Source organism: Lynx rufus, unplaced genomic scaffold, assembly GCF_022079265.1.
Source record: "Lynx rufus isolate CCGP_SWC_20201006 ecotype Redwood Valley unplaced genomic scaffold, mLynRuf1.p SCAF_2, whole genome shotgun sequence".
Classification (NCBI taxonomy): Eukaryota; Metazoa; Chordata; class Mammalia; order Carnivora; family Felidae; genus Lynx; species Lynx rufus.
The window spans coordinates 104,239,511-104,257,920 of NW_025814834.1; the positions used below are offsets into that span (position 1 = coordinate 104,239,511).

The 18,410-nt window shown below is 45.7% G+C and overlaps 1 long non-coding RNA gene across 5 annotated transcripts; it reads left to right on the plus strand.

Annotated features, from left to right (window-relative positions):
• The first annotated feature begins 870 nt into the window (after window positions 1–870).
• LOC124515364 (uncharacterized) lies at window positions 871–17,868 on the plus strand. 5 transcript variants are annotated; one of them, XR_006962802.1, is made up of 5 exons: window positions 871–958; window positions 1,129–1,217; window positions 4,884–5,011; window positions 13,080–13,180; window positions 15,513–15,717. It is a non-coding gene; the product is annotated as an uncharacterized LOC124515364 (long non-coding RNA). The 5 variants fall into 5 exon arrangements; XR_006962803.1 differs by lacking the exon at window positions 871–958 and adding an exon at window positions 964–982; XR_006962801.1 differs by lacking the exon at window positions 871–958 and adding an exon at window positions 17,622–17,868 and having other exon boundaries at window positions 965–1,217; window positions 15,513–15,556.
• Window positions 17,869–18,410: the final 542 nt, after the last annotated feature.

Sequence of the window (18,410 nt, forward strand, 5' to 3'; positions counted from 1 at the left end):
ATCTGTTAAGTAGAAATAGCAATGCTTCTCTTGCTGATTATTGGAGGGGTAATAGTGGTTTCCTGGAACCCAGCACGCAAAGGGGCTACTGTCAGTAACAAAGTCCTCATTGTGTCAGGCTGCTGGGGACTCAGATGTTCTGACCCAGCTTCCACCCTCAGTCCCCTTCAGAAACTGATTCTACCCAAGCACGTGTCCTCCCTGCCCACCCAGTGTCCCCTCCCAGCCTCACCGCTCCCAGACACACGGATAGCACTACCTCAAGACAGCAGATGCAGATAATGAGTTGGCAGATACGAAGTTGCCACTGACGATGTTGGACACCCTCCCAGCTGCTGGGAGGAGGTTCTGTCCTCCCAGTTCAGCTCTGTCATGTCTTGACTCAGTTTCCCTCTGCTCTGGTCTCCTGAACCCCTGAGGAGCCATGTTCATGCCCTGTGCCCTGATAAGCATCTGGCTGCCTCTTCAGTCCATCTCTGGTGACCATCAAAATTTTGCTGCTTGGATCCCCTGCACCATGGATTTAAAAAAATATATACGCCCGAGTTGAAATTCCCAATGGGAGGGGGCAGCTATGCAGAACACATCTAGATGTGTTTTTAGATTAACATCAAAATGAAATAAAAAAAAAAAATTCTCAAGGAGCTGCTGACCCCAGTGTGAGAAAGTCTGGATTGGGGTCAGCAGAACCTGGGTCAATCCCACCTGACCCTCTTCCTCTAACACTTCCTTTTTCCCACCTCCAGGGCACGCAGGAGGAACAGTGGGTGTTGGCCCAGAGCCCTCAGTGGTGTCCGAGGTAGATTGCAAACAGCAGCAGAAACATTTACTCCTCCCCCTCCAAGCCCTTGCAGTGACTTTGCAGCTCCTTCCTCGAGGGTGTGGGGGGGGTCAGTTCCCCTGCCCTTGAATCCAGGCTCTCCTGTTGCTTGCTCCAGAGAACACAGCAGAAGTGAAGGTGATACTGAGCCAGACCCCTAAGGTGGTGGGTTCCCTCTTTAAGTCACCCCTGGTAAGGTAACTCGGAAATCAGAGCTCCCCCCTTTGTGGGGGACAGCACCTTGGTACCACTTCTAGTAGAGAGAGGAGGGTGCGGCGTGGGTAGGAAGTAATGCAGAAAGTTTTCAGGTCTCCCGTTCAGAACTGGGGAAAAGGGAAACACAGTGGCTCGCTGTTTCTCCTTCTTCATTGGAAAGGAAGCTCTGGCAAGCTGGAAGGTGAGTACTAACCTCTTGGCTGCAGTAAAGCCCAAGACAAGGACAGGGTGCCTTGTCCCCCTGCATTACGGCCATGTGGGGAAGGGAACTGATCCCCCACCCCCGGCTCAGGAGCCCAGGCTTTCCTGGTGGCAGCTGCTATTAAACTGTGTCATTCTGCAGAAGAGGCATGCCAAGCCCAGAGATGCTGTGTCCTTTTCCCAAACCACAGAGCAAGCAAAGGGTAGGCCGAGATGGTCTCCTGGCGTACGTGTTCTCAGCCTCTCCCTGGGAAACGCAGGGCCCTGCTGCTGGCCTTGCCTCCTTGCCCCTTCCCACAAACCCAGCTGAGATCAGAGATTCTCTCTTAAAGATGAGCGCTCCTTGAGGGCTCGAGGCCCGGCTGCTTCTTTTCTCCAGTCTTCCTGGTTGTGAGGGCTAAATCTGGCCAGAGGGGGAGCCAGGACAGGGTTGCTGAAGGAGCTTTTCTGACTCCCCATCAGTGGGTGCAAGTTCAAAGTCTGGTGGCACAGCACACACACCTCTCTCCAGCAGTATCTGAAGCATGCTTATAAGTGGTTATTTACGTATGTATATTCACATTCGTGTGTGTGTGCGCGCGCACGCGCGTGCGTACCTATCCTTGTCCACTGGATTGTGAGCTCTGATGACATGGGCTCATAGATAGAAAGATAGATAGATAGATAGATAGATACTGGGCAGGTGGATGGACAGGTGGGTGAGTGGGTGGATGGATGGATAGATTTGTTCATAATGGAGTCAGATAATACGGAAGGAAGGCAGAATTCAGGGCAGGGCTTGATCCTAGAAAAACAGAACAGCCAACATGAAGACACCGCAGCAACCAAGCCTCTGGGTTTGAAACTAGAGGGCCCAAATGCGGTCTTAGTCATTCAATTTCTCTAGTCTTTAGTTTCTTCTGTAAAAAGGGAATGGTAACAACGGGGTCTGCCGCTCAGAAACAAATGAGAAGACAAGCCTAAAAGAACGTGCTTCCCAGGTTCACAGGGCAGACGGGCTCAGGGCCCCGAACTCAGGCAGGTACGGGGTCCAGTTCCGGCTCTACCACATATGGACTGCTGGACCCCGGGGGAGATCGCTTGACGCCCCCCCCCACCCCCCGCCCCGCCACCACCGCCAAGCCTCAGCTGCAAAACCAGAAGAGGAAGTTGCTCCTTGGCAGGGGTTTGTGAATATGAAACAAGGTTTTGTGTTGGAAGCAGGTGCTCAGCGATGATCACGTGGCGGCTGCTGTCAATTTCTCTTCTCAGGAGGCCTGGCTCCGCCCCCTCGCAGTTTGGAAGATCAGAGAGACGCAGGTGGAGGCAGGGCCACAGCCAGGCGGGGACTGCTGCACTGCGGGAGGGCGGTGGGGGCGCGGGCTGCAGAGCAGGGCGAAGGGTGACGGCTCCCGCAGCGCATGGGGGGCAAGGAGAGCCGCTTGGAGGTGGTGGGCAGGATTTATAAGGAAAACCCTTTGCTCCTCAGCTGATTCCCAGGGAAGGGGGGAGGGCGTGGGAGGGGAGATGCTGGCAAGGCGAGGACAAGAGAAATATTTTAGAAACAAAATAATGACAGTTCTTGGGGAGATGCCAACTTTAGCTTATCTGCGGACATGCTCCCTCAGGAAGGGCCAGGGGCCTGGCCGCTGGAGACAGCTGCCAACACAAACAAGGAGAGGGACCTGGCTTCCTCTGCGGACGAGGCCGAGAATAGGAGCCAGCTCTACATGATGGCAGGGAAAAGACAGGGTCTGGGGACCCCAAAGCAGCCCAAAGCAGCCGCGTACAGCCAGGGGCAGCTGGCATCCTGGGTTCTTCTGGTCCAGTTCTGGGTGCTTCTCATTCCTACTGGGGCCTGAGATAATTAATTCACTTCCCTCTGCCACCTCTCCCTCCATCTGTGAGCCCCGCCCCACACCATCCTCTCCTTGCCTTGGAGGGACTGCCCTGTCCCCTCCCTGAGAAACAAGCCCCCCTCAGCCACTCCACCAAAGCCACCAGGGCTTGAGCAGAGGTTGCCCTTCCTCACCCGCTCCTCCCCAGCCGGTCCTCAGCCGGTACACAGCAGTGGTCAATGGGATGCTCTTTTCCTTGGATCTGAATTTAGAGAGCATTTTCTAGCTCTTGGAAGGGATGAAAGGCTGGGAGCAGAGGACCTGCCCATGCTAAGCAAAGGGGTAAGGATGGGAGCTTTTTGTGGTAGAGAAAGGAAAGTTAGAAGAGGAAGAGGTACTGAAGGAGGGAGGAAGGAGGGGGACAAGGAGGAGAAAGAGAGAAAGTCCAACTCCCCTAAATACCCTCCATAGGACCTCAGACTTAGTCCCCACCAACCCTAACATTAAGTCCTATCCTGGGTGGCTCAGTTGGTTAAGCGTCTGACTTTGGTTCAGGTCGTGATCTCACAGTTCGTGAGTTCGAGCCGCGCGTCAGGCTCACTGTGGTCAGCGCAGGGCCCGCTTTGGATCCTCTGTCCCCCTCTCTCTCTGCCCCTCTCCCACTCGCACTCGCGCTCTCAAAAATAAATAAATAAATAAATAAATAAATAAATAAATAAATAAATCCTATCCTGGTTTTCAATTTATGGACTTAATTTTTTTGGCCATTTTATTTTATTTTATTTTACTTGATATTCTAATTTATTTCTGTTAAGTTTTGATTTAAATTTCAGTTAGCTAACATACCGTGTAAAATTAGTTTCATGCATACCATGTAGCGATCAGCCTTTTGTATTTCAAAATACGATACCTAGAGATATAGGTGTTACAAAATAACCATACAGCTTAACAAACTATTAGTGACTAAATCGTAGGCCAGCTCGAGACTTGGGATCGCGGGTGCCCGAAGCCCTTCCCACTCACGACCTCCCTTCCCCTCAAAGTTGGCCGGTATGAGAACTTGTGTCTTTTCTTTATAATTTTACACAGCCAACTAAGCGTGTGACCTGAAACACGATAGTTCAATTTTGCCAGCTTTTAAGCTTTATGTAAACGGAATCCTATCTATGTGTTCTTTTGAGTTCAGCTTCTTTCATTTACTGTAACAGTTTTTGAGAGTAAATCACACTTTGCCTATTATTTGGGTCATTGGTTCTGGGTGCTGTGGATTACTCCACTGTATGACCAAACTTCAATGTATGCATCCGTTCTACGGTCATGGACATGAGGGTTGTTTCCAGCTGGACGCTATTACACAAAACCCTTCCTGTCCTAATTTTCTTTAGGTGTCCACCCAATTTTCTTTAGGTGTCCTAAGATTTTTACCAGATTTTTACCACCAGTGAGCGACCTGAACGTGGGGACACAGCACACAACTTGAAAAATGGGAAAATCCAGAGAAATTTGAGCCCTTATTAGGGCTGCATCCTGGACCTCTCAGAGAATGCAGGTTCAGAGTCATTTCACTTTCCAGGTCGATAAACGAACAAAGATTTTTTTTGAGCGTGTGGAGTCTAAAAGGAAGGGAGGACAGGCCCCAATGCATGCGCGGGAGGCCACAAAAAGATACCACCGCAGGCTTGAGGTCGAGGCCAGCTTCCATGAGGAATCAGTCTTGGAGAGGCCGGGAGGAAGGATTCACGTAGCGTAACCTGGACATTATTCAGTTCAACCCTTTGTACAGACGCGACTCCAAATGTCTGAGACTCCTGGCTTCCTTGTCTCCCCAGACCAAGTGGGAACAGGGACCTCCTCCATCGCAGTCCAAAGGAGCGCCTGGATCACGTTTGTCTGGACGTTGAAGCCCGCTGGAGCACTAGGAGAGCCATGGTGAGCCAGCAGGAGGGGACTGCGCAAGGTAGGAGCTTGTCACAGAGCAGCCTCTCGGGGAAGGTGGTGGACAAAACAAACAAGCTGACTTTGTAGAACAACGCTTTCCAGCGTGAGCCCTTGTAAACGAGCATTTGGGGTTCCAGAGATGGGAATCAGACTGTGTTCTGGGTTTGGTTAGGAGAACCCAAATCAACTCAATCTGTGGCCTGTGCACAGATTGCATTCAAGCATCGCAGAGGCTTTTGCTGCCTTGAGAAGACACACATACACACACACACACACACACACAGGGGCACCTGGGTGGCTCAGTCTGTTAAGCGTCCAACTTCGGCTCAGGTCATGATCTCCCGGTTCGTGGGTTCGAGCCCCGTGTCGGGCTCTGCGCTGACAGCTCAGAGCCTGGAGCCTGCTTCGGATTCCGTGTCTCCTTCTCTCTCTGCCCCTCTCCCGCGCACACTCTGTCTCCTTCTCTCTCAAAAATACATAAAAATTAAAAAAAAAAAAAAAGAAACCTGTTTAAAAAAAGGAGACACACACACCCATCCTGGGACGCCTACCTGGCTCAGTCACAAGAGCACGTGACTCTTGATCTCAGGGTTGGGAGTTCAAGCTCCATGGTGGGTGTAGAGATTACTGAAAAAAAAAAATTAAATTAAAACCAAACTTAAAGAAGACACACAGAGATATTAGACACCTTGCTTTTTTACTTCGTATATCAAGAACATCTTTGCAGGTGGATATGGATAGCTCGAACTCCGAAGCCACAGAATGAACATAGCTTAGGTCATTCACCCAGTCCCCTGAATACACAGGGTATTTCCAGTGTTTTGGGAACAGCCGTGTGATACACACCCTCGTACATACATCACATGCTGCAGTCTTTGACAAACAGCTCAGATTGTGTCACTCTCCTCCTCCAAGACAAAATGCAGACTCCTCTCCCTGAGCTTCAAGGTCTATACCATCTGGCCCTGCGCCTTCTCTGAGCTCCCCCCAGAACACCCTCCGTGCCCACTAGCGCCTGCTCTGCTGGCCTGATTGCAGGGCCTTGAACTGGCCAAGCTCGATCCTGCCTCGAGGCCGTTGGGCCAGCTGTTTCCTCCCCTAGAACATTCTTCCTTGATCTTCATTGACTTCTTCCTTGCCGCTCAGAGCTCAGGTTCAATGCCCCCTTCTCTGAGAAGCCTTCCTGCTCATCCAAGTTCAAGCAGCCACCCTCACTCTCTCATTATTGTCTTTTGTCAATTCTCTGGAGAGCCTGTCGAGGCTTGACTTGTGTCCGCTAAGAAGATGTATTGAAGTAACTCCTAGTAGCTGTGAATGTGCCCTTATTTGGGAGTCATCTTCGCAGGTGCAGTCAAGTTGAGATGAGGTCATCCTAGGAAAGGATGAACCCTAACCCAATGACTCGTGTCCACATAAAAAGAGGGAGATTTGGGCAAAGAGACACACAGAGAGAAGAGAACGCCATGGGATGGCAGACTGCAGTGATGAGCCAAGGGACACGGGGGTTTGCTGAGAGCCACCAGAAGCCAGGAGAGAAGCAAGGAACAGATTCTCCAAGCTCAGAGCCTCCAGAAGGAACCATGCCTGCCAACACCTTGATTTTGAACTTCTGGCTTCCAGGACTATGGGGGAGTATTTGGTTCTGTTATTTTAAGCCAGTAAGTTTGTGGCCATTTGTTACGGCAGCCCTGGGAAAGGAATACACGGCCCTCGTCCCAACCCAGTACGTGTCTGGTTTCTCTCTTTCTTGGTTTCTTTGTGGTCTGCCTTTCCCATAAGAACGTCAGCCCCATGAGAGCAGGGGCCTGGGCTGTCCTCTCTGTGGCTATACGCCCAGTGCCTGACACACGGGCATTTTTTAATTCAGGGGCAAGGTGTTATTTCTAAAGGGAATGAATTCCTGTACGTGGGCTTGCAACATTTGAATGTCAGTGTATTCTGAGTTTGATGGACCATCAGATTATGTTCCCCCAAATGTGGTAGCTACAGTCCTCCTCCCAGCAGGCCACAGAAATGCCTATCTCCCATGTTCTATTCAGCCCTAAAGGGTGTTAACCTTTTCCACACTTGCCATCTGGAGGCTGAGCACGGGATCTCCTTGCTGGGCTAACTTTTACTTTCTTGGCTTTTGGGAAAAGTGACTGTCTTTTCATAGAGTCAGGTGCTGTTTGCACTTCTCTTATGAATTGCTTTCTTTTCTGTTGGTATGTGTGGTGGGCAGAATAATGGCCCCTCCCCTAAATTTTCCATATCCTAATCCCCACATCTGTGAATATATTAGGTCACATGGCAAAGGGGAATTACAGTTGTGGGTGGAATTAAGTTGTCAATCAGCTGACCTTGAGAATGGAAAATCACCCCAGATTATCTGGGGGACCCCAGTATAATCACAAGGGTCCTCTGAAATGGAAAAGGGAGGCAGGCGAGAGAGAGTCAGAGAGGGGCAGCATGGGAAGGACTCAGCCTGATACTGCTGGCTTTGAAGGTAGAGGAAGGGACCAAAAGCCAAGGCATACAGGCAGCCTCTAGAAGCTGGAAGAGTCTGGGAAATGGATTTTCCCAAGAGCCTCTAGAAGGAATGAAGACCTACCAACACTCTGATTTGAGCCCAGTGAGACTCATTTTGGACTCCTGACCTTCAGAACTAAAGGAGTTGTTTTCAAGCCACCAGTTTTGTGGTAATTTGTTAGAGCAAGCAGCAATATGAAATTAGTACACTATGTTTGAATTTTCTTATCAATTCTGAGACGTCCGTTGTATGTTAGGGCTATAAACGCTTTAATTTTTTTTTTTTTAATCCATGCTACCCTCGTGTTCTGGGACTGGAATTATTGGTTAATCATCTACCTCCTTCCTCCCTGAGCCCTCAAGGACAGGATCCATATTTTATCCCGGTGTTTCTAGCAAGCCTGGAAGGTGCACCAAAAATGCAGAATGAATGAAAGAACAGCTGAACTCCAGGAATATCTTTACATTCTATTATCCCTGCATCCCCACATCCCTGTGCCCTAGAAACACCAAGGTTTCAGATAATGGGGAGACCCAAGTATTTGTTTCTTGGTCCTGTCCCTCCCTAAATGATTGGGTCCCTGTGCCTCACTTCCGAGTGGGGTCCAGGTAGAGAGCAGGACTGGAAGGAGCCTCGGCACGCAGTGAAACGCAGAGGCTGCAGGGCTTTGGGAGGTGGCCACGATTAGAATGAAGAGGCTTCCGGAATCCTCGAGTACTCCAGCACGCCACAGGCTGCAGCAGGACACTCTCCCACGAGGACCAGAATGTGACTCTACTGTGTGGCTTGGCAGAACTGGAGCGTTCTGAAGTCTGGGACACGGCAGAAGTGAGGGAGCATCACTCCCCGGATAAAAGTTGATGACACACTGTCTCGGGGTCTCCAGATCTGTTGGATCACTCACTGGGGCAGGGCGTGAGCAGCCCCACGGAGCGGTCTCTGCAGCAGGGACCTGCAGCCTTGTGCCAACAACCACGTGTATGAGCTTGGAAACAAATTCCTTCGCTCCAGCTGAACCTTCATCCGACTGCAATGCCGTCCCCCCAGCCGGTCGCAGCCTTAAGAGACACCCTGAGCCAGAGGCACCCAGTGACGCCGCTCCTGACTTCCTGACCCTCAGGAACCGTGAAATAATAATGTGCATTGTTCTAAGCCAGCAAGTTTTGTTATGTAGCGACAGTAACAAATGCTGTTGGAAATCCTGGTCCTTCGCAGTTTTGAGAGCTACGCTCTAAGGCTAAGGCTCTAGCTTTCCAGCGTTTCCATGGGGAGATCCCAAACAGCCCTGATTCCTGATTCTGTGCGCCTGACCCGCTTCCCCCGGCCACCGTGACGCCTTCTCCTTATCCCACGGGTTCTGAAATCGCACAGCCCTTTGCCTTGCTGGGTCCGCAGGTGTCTGGCAGGCCGTGTGGGTCTGCAGATTCCTTCCTTTCATTGCAGGGGAATTCTCTTGAATCCTTCGATTGACAATTTTCTCTATTCTCAATTGCTGAAATTCCTTTGGTTCATATTTTGGGCCTCCGGGGACTAGTCTTTATTTTCTTCTTCACTCTCCTCTCTTCCTCTGTGATCCATTTCTGTGTTTTTCCCATGCTTTCTGGGTGATTCCATAGTTTCATACTCTCATCTTTTAGTGACGTTTTTTATTTTATTTTTTCTTACGCATTCTCTTTTTTTGTAAGTGTTTTTACTGTGTGCTCCTTTTTGGTTTATTTTCATGTTGATTTATTTATTTTGAGAGAGAGAAAGAGATCACTTGTGCATGCACGTGAGTGGGAAGAGGCAGGGAGAGAGGGAGAGAGGGAGAGAGAGAATCCCAAACAGGCTCTACACTGTCAGTGCAGAGCCTGATACGGGGCTCGATCTCACTAACTGTGAAGTCATGACCTAAGCTGAAATCAAGAGTCAGACGCTTAACTGACTGAGCCACCCAGGTGCACCAAGTGCTCCCTTTTTCTTTTCTTTGTTTATTTAAAAAAATTTTTTTAATGTTTATTTATTTTTTTTGAGAGAGAGACAGAGAGAGAGAGAGCACACAAGCAGGGGAGAGGCAGAGAGAGGGAGACACAGAATCTGAAGCAGGCTCCAGGCTCTGAGCTGTCAGCACAGAGCCTGACGTGGGGCTTGAACTCACGAAACCGTGAGTTCACGACCTCAGCCGAAGTTGGACGCTTAACCGACTAAGCCCCCCAGGCACCCCCCAAGTGCTCCCTTTTTAGAGCATCTTGTTCTTATGTGATTGATGCAAATATCTTCTCTAATCACGGAAAAGTATCCACACGAGCTTTGGGAGAATTTTTGAAAAGTTTTCTTCCCTGTGCACAGGCTTTCTCTGTTCTTCCAGGTTGCTCTATTCTATTCTATTCTATTCTATTCTATTTATCTCTTCCCTTCAGGGTTGAGTGTTCTTCAGATGTCTGGCAATCCTAATTTCCCTGTTGCTATTTGGAAGTAGCCGCCGAAGAACTGACTGGAAGGTCTAAACCTTTGGTGGGTTGGAATTTGTTCCCCGACCCTCACCTAGGGAGATAGGATCAAAGTCAAGTCCCACCTGTATTTTAAGTTCACCTCCACGCAGGCACTTGTCGTGATGAACACCAGGTGTCATACATAAGTGATGAATCACTAAATTCTATACCCCAAACTAATATTACACTATATGTTAACTAGTGGGAATTTAAATAAAAACTTGGAAAGAAAAAATAAAAATAAAAATAAATTCACCTCCGTGAATGGGCTCCTGGTGGACAGTAGAGCGGTGACAGTATAAGGGGACCCAATGGAGGGCAGCAGGACAGGTGAGAGCCTCTCAGGAGGGGCCTCCCAGCTGGCCCCCATCATGTAATCTCTCTTGTCTATGATGAGAAGTTTCGAACTACAGAAAAGTGTAGAGAGCAAAATAGCATACATCCATTTACCATCTAATCAGTAGTGACAATTTGAAAAAAAATTTACTTCCCATTTTATTTATTTATGTATTTATTTATCGCTTTCAGAGGGAGAGAGAGAGAGAGAGAGAGAGCGAGAGAAAGCTTGAGCAGGGGAGAGGGGCAGAGGGAGAGGGAGAGAAAATCTTGAGCAAGCTCCGTGCTCAGTGCGGAGCCCAACGCGGGGCTCGATCCCACAACTGTGAGATCACGACCTGAGCTGAAATCAAGAGGTGGCCACTTAACCGACTGAGCCACCCAGGTGCCCCATTTCCCGTTATCTTTTAAAGATATAAAACACTCCAGGTATAACTGAAGTTTCAGGTGTATCCCCTTCCAGTCTCTTTTGTCTTTCTAGGCTTAACGCTTCTACCCCTGGAGGAAACCGGTATCTCAACTTCGGGATGTCCAAGATTCTATTCCTTCCACTTATGCGTGCATCCATAAATAATAGATAATACTATTCTGTGTCAAAGATTACACACATGAGCCAAAACTATTTATAAATTCACTGCAATCCCTATCAAAATATCGGCAGTCTTTTTCACAAAAAAACGGAAAAGCTGAGCCTCAGATTCATATCCATATGAATTCCAAGGGACCTCAGACAGTCAAAACACCGTTGAAAAAGAAGGTTAGACGTCTCACACTTCCGGGTTTCAAAACTTGCTACAAGGCTATAGTAACTGAAGCAGTACGGTACTGGTGTAAGTACAATTATATCCACCAACAGAATAGAACAGAGATCCCAGACATAAACGCTCTCATACATGGTCAATTGATTTTTAAAAAAAAAAAATTTAACGTTAATTTATTTTTGAGAGAGAGAGAGACAGAGCACAAGCAGGGCAAGGGCAGAGAAAGAGGGAGACACAGAATCGGAAGCAGGCTCCAGGCTCCGAGGTGTCAGCACAGAGCCCGATGCGGGGCTCAAACCCACGGACCGCGAAATCATGACCTGAGCTCAAGTCAGACGCCCAACCGACTGAGCCACCCAGGTGCCCCTTGGTCAACTGATTTTTGACAAGGTTGCCCAGATCATGCGATGGGGAAAAAGTCCTTTCAACAACTGGTGCTAGAAAACTGGATATCTTCATGTAAAAGAAATCAGACCCTTAATTAACATCAGGCTCAAAAATTAACTAAATATAGATCAAAGCCTACATTTAAGAGCTAAAACTTTAAGTCGTCTAAGAAAACAGAGGGGGCAACAGTTTCATAGATTGGCAACAATTTCATAGATTTGACATCAAAAATGCAGACAACAAAAGAAAAAAAAACAGATAAATTGGACTTCATCAAAATTTAGTCTAAGTTTTTAAACTTGCTGTCATAAAGGTTTTTATAATAAACCTTTTCTTATCTTTTAATGTCTGTAGGATCTTTTTCCTTGCTGATATTGACAACTTTTGTTATCTCTCTTTTTATCTTGGTGTTTATCATATTCATTACCTTTAAAAAAAAATCTCTACTTGTTTTTAAGTTTATTTATTTATTTATATATAGAGAGAGAATAGGAGCAGGCGAGAGGGAGAGTGAGGGAGAGACAGAATCCCAAGCAGGCTCCTCGACACCAGTGCAGAACCTGACATGGGGCTTGAACTCACGAACTGTGAGATCATGACCTGAGCCAAAATCAAGAGTCGGTGGCCTAAGTGACTGAGACTCCCAGGAGCCCCAGATTCATTACCTTTTTAATAACCCAGCTTTTTTTTTTTTTTTTTTGCTAACCTTCTCTTTTGTACATCTGCTTTATGTATTTTTAAGTAATCTCTACCCTCATTGTGGGGCTCAAACTCACAACCCCAAGATCAAGAGTCCTGTGGTCCACCGACGGAGCCACCCAGGCACGCCATATCTGCTTTATTTTTAAATTGACCTTGGTTTGTATTTTGATTTTCCCTTCTGTCTTCTTTCCTTGGATTTAAAGTTACTGTTCTTTTTCTAACTTGAGATGGAAATTTAGGTAAGTAGTTTTAAACTATTTTCTCTTATCATACATGCATTTAAATCTTAAAATTTCCCGGGGGGGCCTCAGTGGCTGAGTCGGTTAAGCGTCTGACTCTTGATTTCAGCTCAGGTCATGATCTCACGGTTCGTGGGTTCCAGCCCCGTGTCAGGCTCCACACCACCATGGAGACTGCTTGGAATTCTCTCTCTCCCTCTCTCTACTCCTCCCTCATTGTTTCTCTCTCTCTCTCTCTCAAAATAAATAAATAAACAAAATAAAATAAAATGAAACCTAAAATTTCTTTCTAATCACTGCATTGGCTTTTATCTCAGTGTTTGTATGCAATATTTTGATTTTCACTCAGTTCAAAATATTTTGACCCCCGGGTTATTTAAAAGTTCTGCTTAACATGCAAACATTTGAGGTCTAACAATCTTTCTTTTGTTCATTTCCAGTTTCATTCCACTTTGGTCGGAGATCATACCCAGCATGAGTTCATCTTTTGAAATTTGTTATAACTTGCTTTACGGTTCAATACACGTTCTATTTTGGTAAAAATGCACTTGGAGAGAAGAACATGTATTCTCCAGCTGTTGGGTGCAGCGTTCTATAGCTGTCTATTAAAGTCAAGGTGATTAACTCTGTCATTCATATTTTCTATATACATATTGATTTTTTTATCTGCTTTTTCTATCAGTTGCTGAAAGAGATTCGTTAAAACCTCGACCATGGTTACAAATTTGCCCACTTGTCTCTTTTGTTCTGTCAACTTTCTGCTTCATGCAGCCCTGTTATTAGGTGAGTACAAATTTATGATTGTTACGTCTTCCTGTTGAATTAGTCCTTTTATCATTATGAAACATCGCTCTTTACCACCATTCCTACTTCTGACTCTAAAGTCTACTTTGTCTGATATTAATTGAGCCACACCTTTCATTTGGTAAGTGCTTGCATGACATAATTTAAAAAAAAATTTTTTTTTCAACGTTTATTTATTTTTGGGACACAGAGAGACAGAGCATGAACGGGGGAGGGGCAGAGAGAGAGGGAGACACAGAATTGGAAACAGGCTCCAGGCTCTGAGCCATCAGCCCAGAGCCTGACGCGGGGCTCGAACTCACGGACCGCGAGATCGTGACCTGGCTGAAGTCGGACGCTTAACCGACTGCGCCACCCAGGCGCCCCAGACATAATTTTTACCATCAGTTTACTTTCTGCCTTTCTGTATCCTATGTTTAAATCATGTCTCATAGGGGCGCCTGACTGGCTCAGTCAATAGACCATGTGACTCTTAATTTCTGGGTCATGAATTCGAGCCCCATGTTGTGCGTAAAGCTTACTTTTTAAAAAACTTAAAAATAAAGTATGTCTCATGAGCAGCACACGATTGTTTTCTTTTTAATCCAGCCTAAAAATATTTGTCTTTTAATAGAAGTGGTGAGTGGAGCTTCGATCTGCAATCTTGTTTCTTTTTAAAAATTTATGACACCACTCCTTTAAACCTTCATTTCTCCTTTTGTGCATGTTTATTGTATTTTGCCTCTTCTGTTAAACTTTTAGTTTTATTTCTATTAATTTTTAGTGGTTAACTCAGAGGCATCATCGACTTTTGGAGTCTACCTTATAAATTGGAAGCTTTCCCATTTCACAAATAATAGAGGAAAACTACACTCGTGTGTACCCACCCTACCTTTTGTAATACTGTTGTTAAATGTTCTACTTTTAGGGGGACATGGGTGGCTCAGTCGGTTAAACGTCTGACTCTTTATCTCATCTCAAGTCTTGATGTCAGGGTTGTGAGTTCAAGCCCTGCATCGGGCTAAGTGTGAAACCTACTTAAAAAAAAAAAAAGTTTCAACTCTACATACGCTATAAATCCCACAAGCCATAGTTATTCTTGTGGCTTCAGTCAACCCTCTTATATCTGGGCACATATTTGCTTCTTGGAATTCTCTGTTCCACTCTGCAGTTCTGTTTCCATTCGGAATTGTCATCCTTGTATTTCTTGTAGCAGGAGTCTGCTGGTGGTGAGTCCTCTGACTTCATTAGCGTCAAAATGTCTTTGCCTTCATTTTTAAAATTAAATTAAATTAATTTTAGAGAGTGCACAAGCAAGGGAAAGGGGCAGAGGGAGAGACAGAGAGAGAGAGAGAGAGAGAGAGAGAGGAGAGATAAGAGAGAGAGAGAGACAGAGAGAAGCTTAAGCAGGCTCCACACTCAATGCGGAGCCTGACACAAGGCTCAATCCTACAACCCTAGGATCACAACCCATGCCGAAATCAAGAGCGGAACGCTCAACTGACTGAGTCACCCAGGCGCCCTGCCTTCATTTTTTAATTGTTACCTTTGAAAGCTTTGAAACTATCACAGTTATGGAAAAGTACAATGTCCAATACAGAGAAATGTTTGTTCCTGACCCATTTGAGAGTATTTTGCCAACCCAGTACCCCTGAATACTTTAGCATATGTTTCCTATAGTGTTTTCTGGCATAACCACAGTACAGACTTCAAAATCAGGCAGTTAATAATGATGCGTTCCCATCCTATCCAAGCCCCCAGTTAAGATTTGTCAATTGTCCCGATAACTTCTTTAGAAAAGGAATCATGCGTTATATCAGAAATTTCAGTTGTCATGGGTTACCATGCCTTCTTAGTCTCCTTCAGTCTGGACCAGCGTCTCAACCTTTCCTAACCTTGATGCATTTATGGATTACAGGCTAGCCATTTTACAGAATGCTCCCCCCCCGCCCCACCCCACTGCCATGTGTATTTGTCTGATAGTCTGATTTGCAAGCATTATAGTCAGATTCTTCATGTTTGGCAGGCATGTCACAGAAATGGTGCTAAATTCTCATTGCATCCCATCAGGTGCTGTATATCAATTTGTGCCATCACTGGTGATGCATACTTTGGTTGTTTGATTATGGTGGGGTCTGACAGCTTTCCGAACACTGCACGTTACTCTTTTCTCCTTTGTAACTAACAAGCATTTCGTGGGCAAGGACCTCAAAACTATACACACAGTCCTGGTCCCCATTGTGCTTTACTATTTAACTATTTATATACACTTGTGGCTCCTTATTTTATTCAAAGGATTATAATCCAATTTACTATTTATTTTGATTTTCAGATGTCCCCGATTCGATCGGTGGAAGCCACTTCAAGACAGCTTCTGTATCCTTCTGACATGTCCCCATTATTCTTTGAGTGCTTCCGTGCATTTTGGCCCAGGATGCTCCAGACTCGCCTTGTGCTTTCCCTGCCCAGTCCTGGAACCAGCCATTCTCTGGGGATCCCTGCCTTCTTTCTTTGAAACCGTTGTTTAGAAAACAAAATCTAGGTCTTGCTAATGAGATGTATCCACTCCTGGCTCTGTGTGAACACAGCTTGAGAATATGTATGCATATGTATACATACATATAGTATCTATTATATATCTGTTATATATGCATATATTATTATAATGTATTAATATATGTGTATATATAGATGAATCCACTCAGATATATTCTTTTCCAAATAAATATCACAGGGTTCATTCCAGTTTTCTCCTTTTCTATATTTATAACTCCCTCTCTCACTAAACCCAAACCTCCTCCCCCCTCCTCACCCTGCTCAGGATCTGACACCCCACATCTGGCTTCCCTCCCATGGGAATGCCCTTCTCATCCTGTCTGGGCTCTGACATCCTGCTCCGGGCCACCATGGCTTCCTCCACTCTCTACACCGTGCACACAAATGCATCCACGCCACGCCTTGTTCTGCCCCACCTGATGGCTTTAAATTGTTCAGAAATGGAAGAGAAGAAAAGGGAAAGGAAAGAGGACCATGAATTGTCTTTATTTGTGAAAAAAAAATTCACAGGATATAGAACTTTTTTTTGTACAGTTAAAAATGCCTTTCCATTGTCGTCTAGATTTCATAGTTGCGATCAACATGTCAGCCATAACTCATTGTTGCTCCTTGGAATATGATGTGTTTTAATTTTTCCTGGCTGCTTTTAACATTTTCTCATTGTCTTTGGTTTGCACCTCTGTGTAGTTTTCTTTGTTTTTCTTTAACTTGGGATTCACTGAGCTTTGTGCATCTATGAGTTGATGTGTTTCTCTGATTCTGACAACTCTTGCCCTTTATCTCTTCGAATATGCTTTTCTTATTCTCTCTCCCTCCCTTTTTCTGAGAATCCAATTAGATGCATGATCGATATTATGACTGTGTCCCAATATGTATCTTATACTCTGATCTATTATCTTCATTATTTTCTCTGTCTGTACTTCAGTTTGAGTACATCTATACACATGTCTTTGAGCTCACTAATCCTGTCATCTGCAGCTAAATCCATTCAATGAATCCTTAATTTCAAATACTAAGGTTTTTTAGTTCTTGAATGCCTATTTGAATTTTTATAGATTCCAATTCTCTGCATCAGTCCTGCATCATTCAAATGCCCATCTTTTTTTCTAAATATTCTCTTTATATTCTATTTATCATAGTTATTTTTACATTCTTGTCTCATAACTCCAAGAGAAAAATTATCGTAGTTGTGATGGTGGAATTGAATACCTCCAACCAAAATTTGGTTCAAATGTCAAGACTGATGACATAAAGCACATACCAAGAAGATATGAGACTTATTATACACATACGAGGATTTCTAGAGGCAGCCTGGAAACTTTCCAAGCAGGTCTAAAAATGGCTTAAGAGAGCAGAAAAAGGAGACTGGCTGGGAAATCATTGGAGAGTGGGACTAGGGATAAGTGTTCCCATGCATGGACCAAGGCTTGCATAGTTTGAACTTCGTGCTGAGATGAATGGATGGGGCACTTAGGCTTTCTTATGAGCTGGCCCAAGTCTAAAATAAGGAAAGAGGGAGTGGTGGGGCTTAAAAGCTGTCGGCATTCAGGGACACCTGGGTGGCTCAGTGGTTAAGCATTCCATCTCTTGATTTTAGCTCGGATCATGATCTCACTCTTCATGAGAGGAGCCCCATGTCGGGCTCTGTACTGGCAGTGCAGAGCCTGCTTGGGATTCTCTCTCTCTCTCTCTGCCTCTCCCCTGCTCATGCTCTCTCTCTCTCTCTCTCTCAAAATAAATATATAAACTTTTTTTTAAAAAGCTGTCAGCATTCAAAAGTTAAAAAAGGAGTCAGACTCTTTACTGTGTTATAGACCTAATGTTTGTGCCCCCCACACCAATTACATGCTGAAGCCTTAACCCTCGTTGTCATGGTATTTGGAAGTGGGGTCTTTGGGAGGCGATTAGGTTCAGATGAAGTCCTGAGGATGTAGCCCTCATGATGGGATTAATAAGCGTATAAAGAAGAAGAAATACCAGCGCTCCCTCTCTCCACCATGTGAGGACACAGCAAGAAGGTGGCCATGTGCAAGCTAAAGAGACTTTCAACTAGGAACTGAATCGCCAGTGCCTTGATCTTGGATTTCCCAGCCTCCGGAAGCATGAGAAATAAATGTCTGTTGTTTAATCCACCCAGTCTGCAGTATTTTGTCATGGCAGCCTGAGCTGACTAAAACACCCTATAAGTGTGCTTCTGTTAGAGTTTTTTCTCATGCTTATTGGTCACGATTTCTTACTTATTCACATGTCTTGTAATTTTTTAAATGGATTCCAGATAGTATATATAAAGGAATCCCAGGCCTTAAAAATCATCTTTGTTCCTCTCCAGAAAGGATTGTCCTATCTTCTCTTTGACAGATACCAGGGGCAAATCACCTCAATCCAATCAGAAATTGAGTTGGGCTGGAACTGGATTCCAGGGTTAGTCCACTTCTGGTCTCAAATATCTCAAGGTTGAGAGGCACCTGGGTGGCTCAGTCAGTTGAGTATCCGACTTCAGCTCAGGTCATGATCTCACGGTTCATGAGTTTGAGCCCCGCATTGGGCTCTGTGCTGACAGCTCAGAGACTGAAGCTGCTTCAGATTCTGTGTCTCCCTCTCTCTCTGCCCCTCTCCCGCTCGCACTCTGTCTCTCTTTCTCAAAAATAAGTAAACATTAAAAAAATAAGAAATT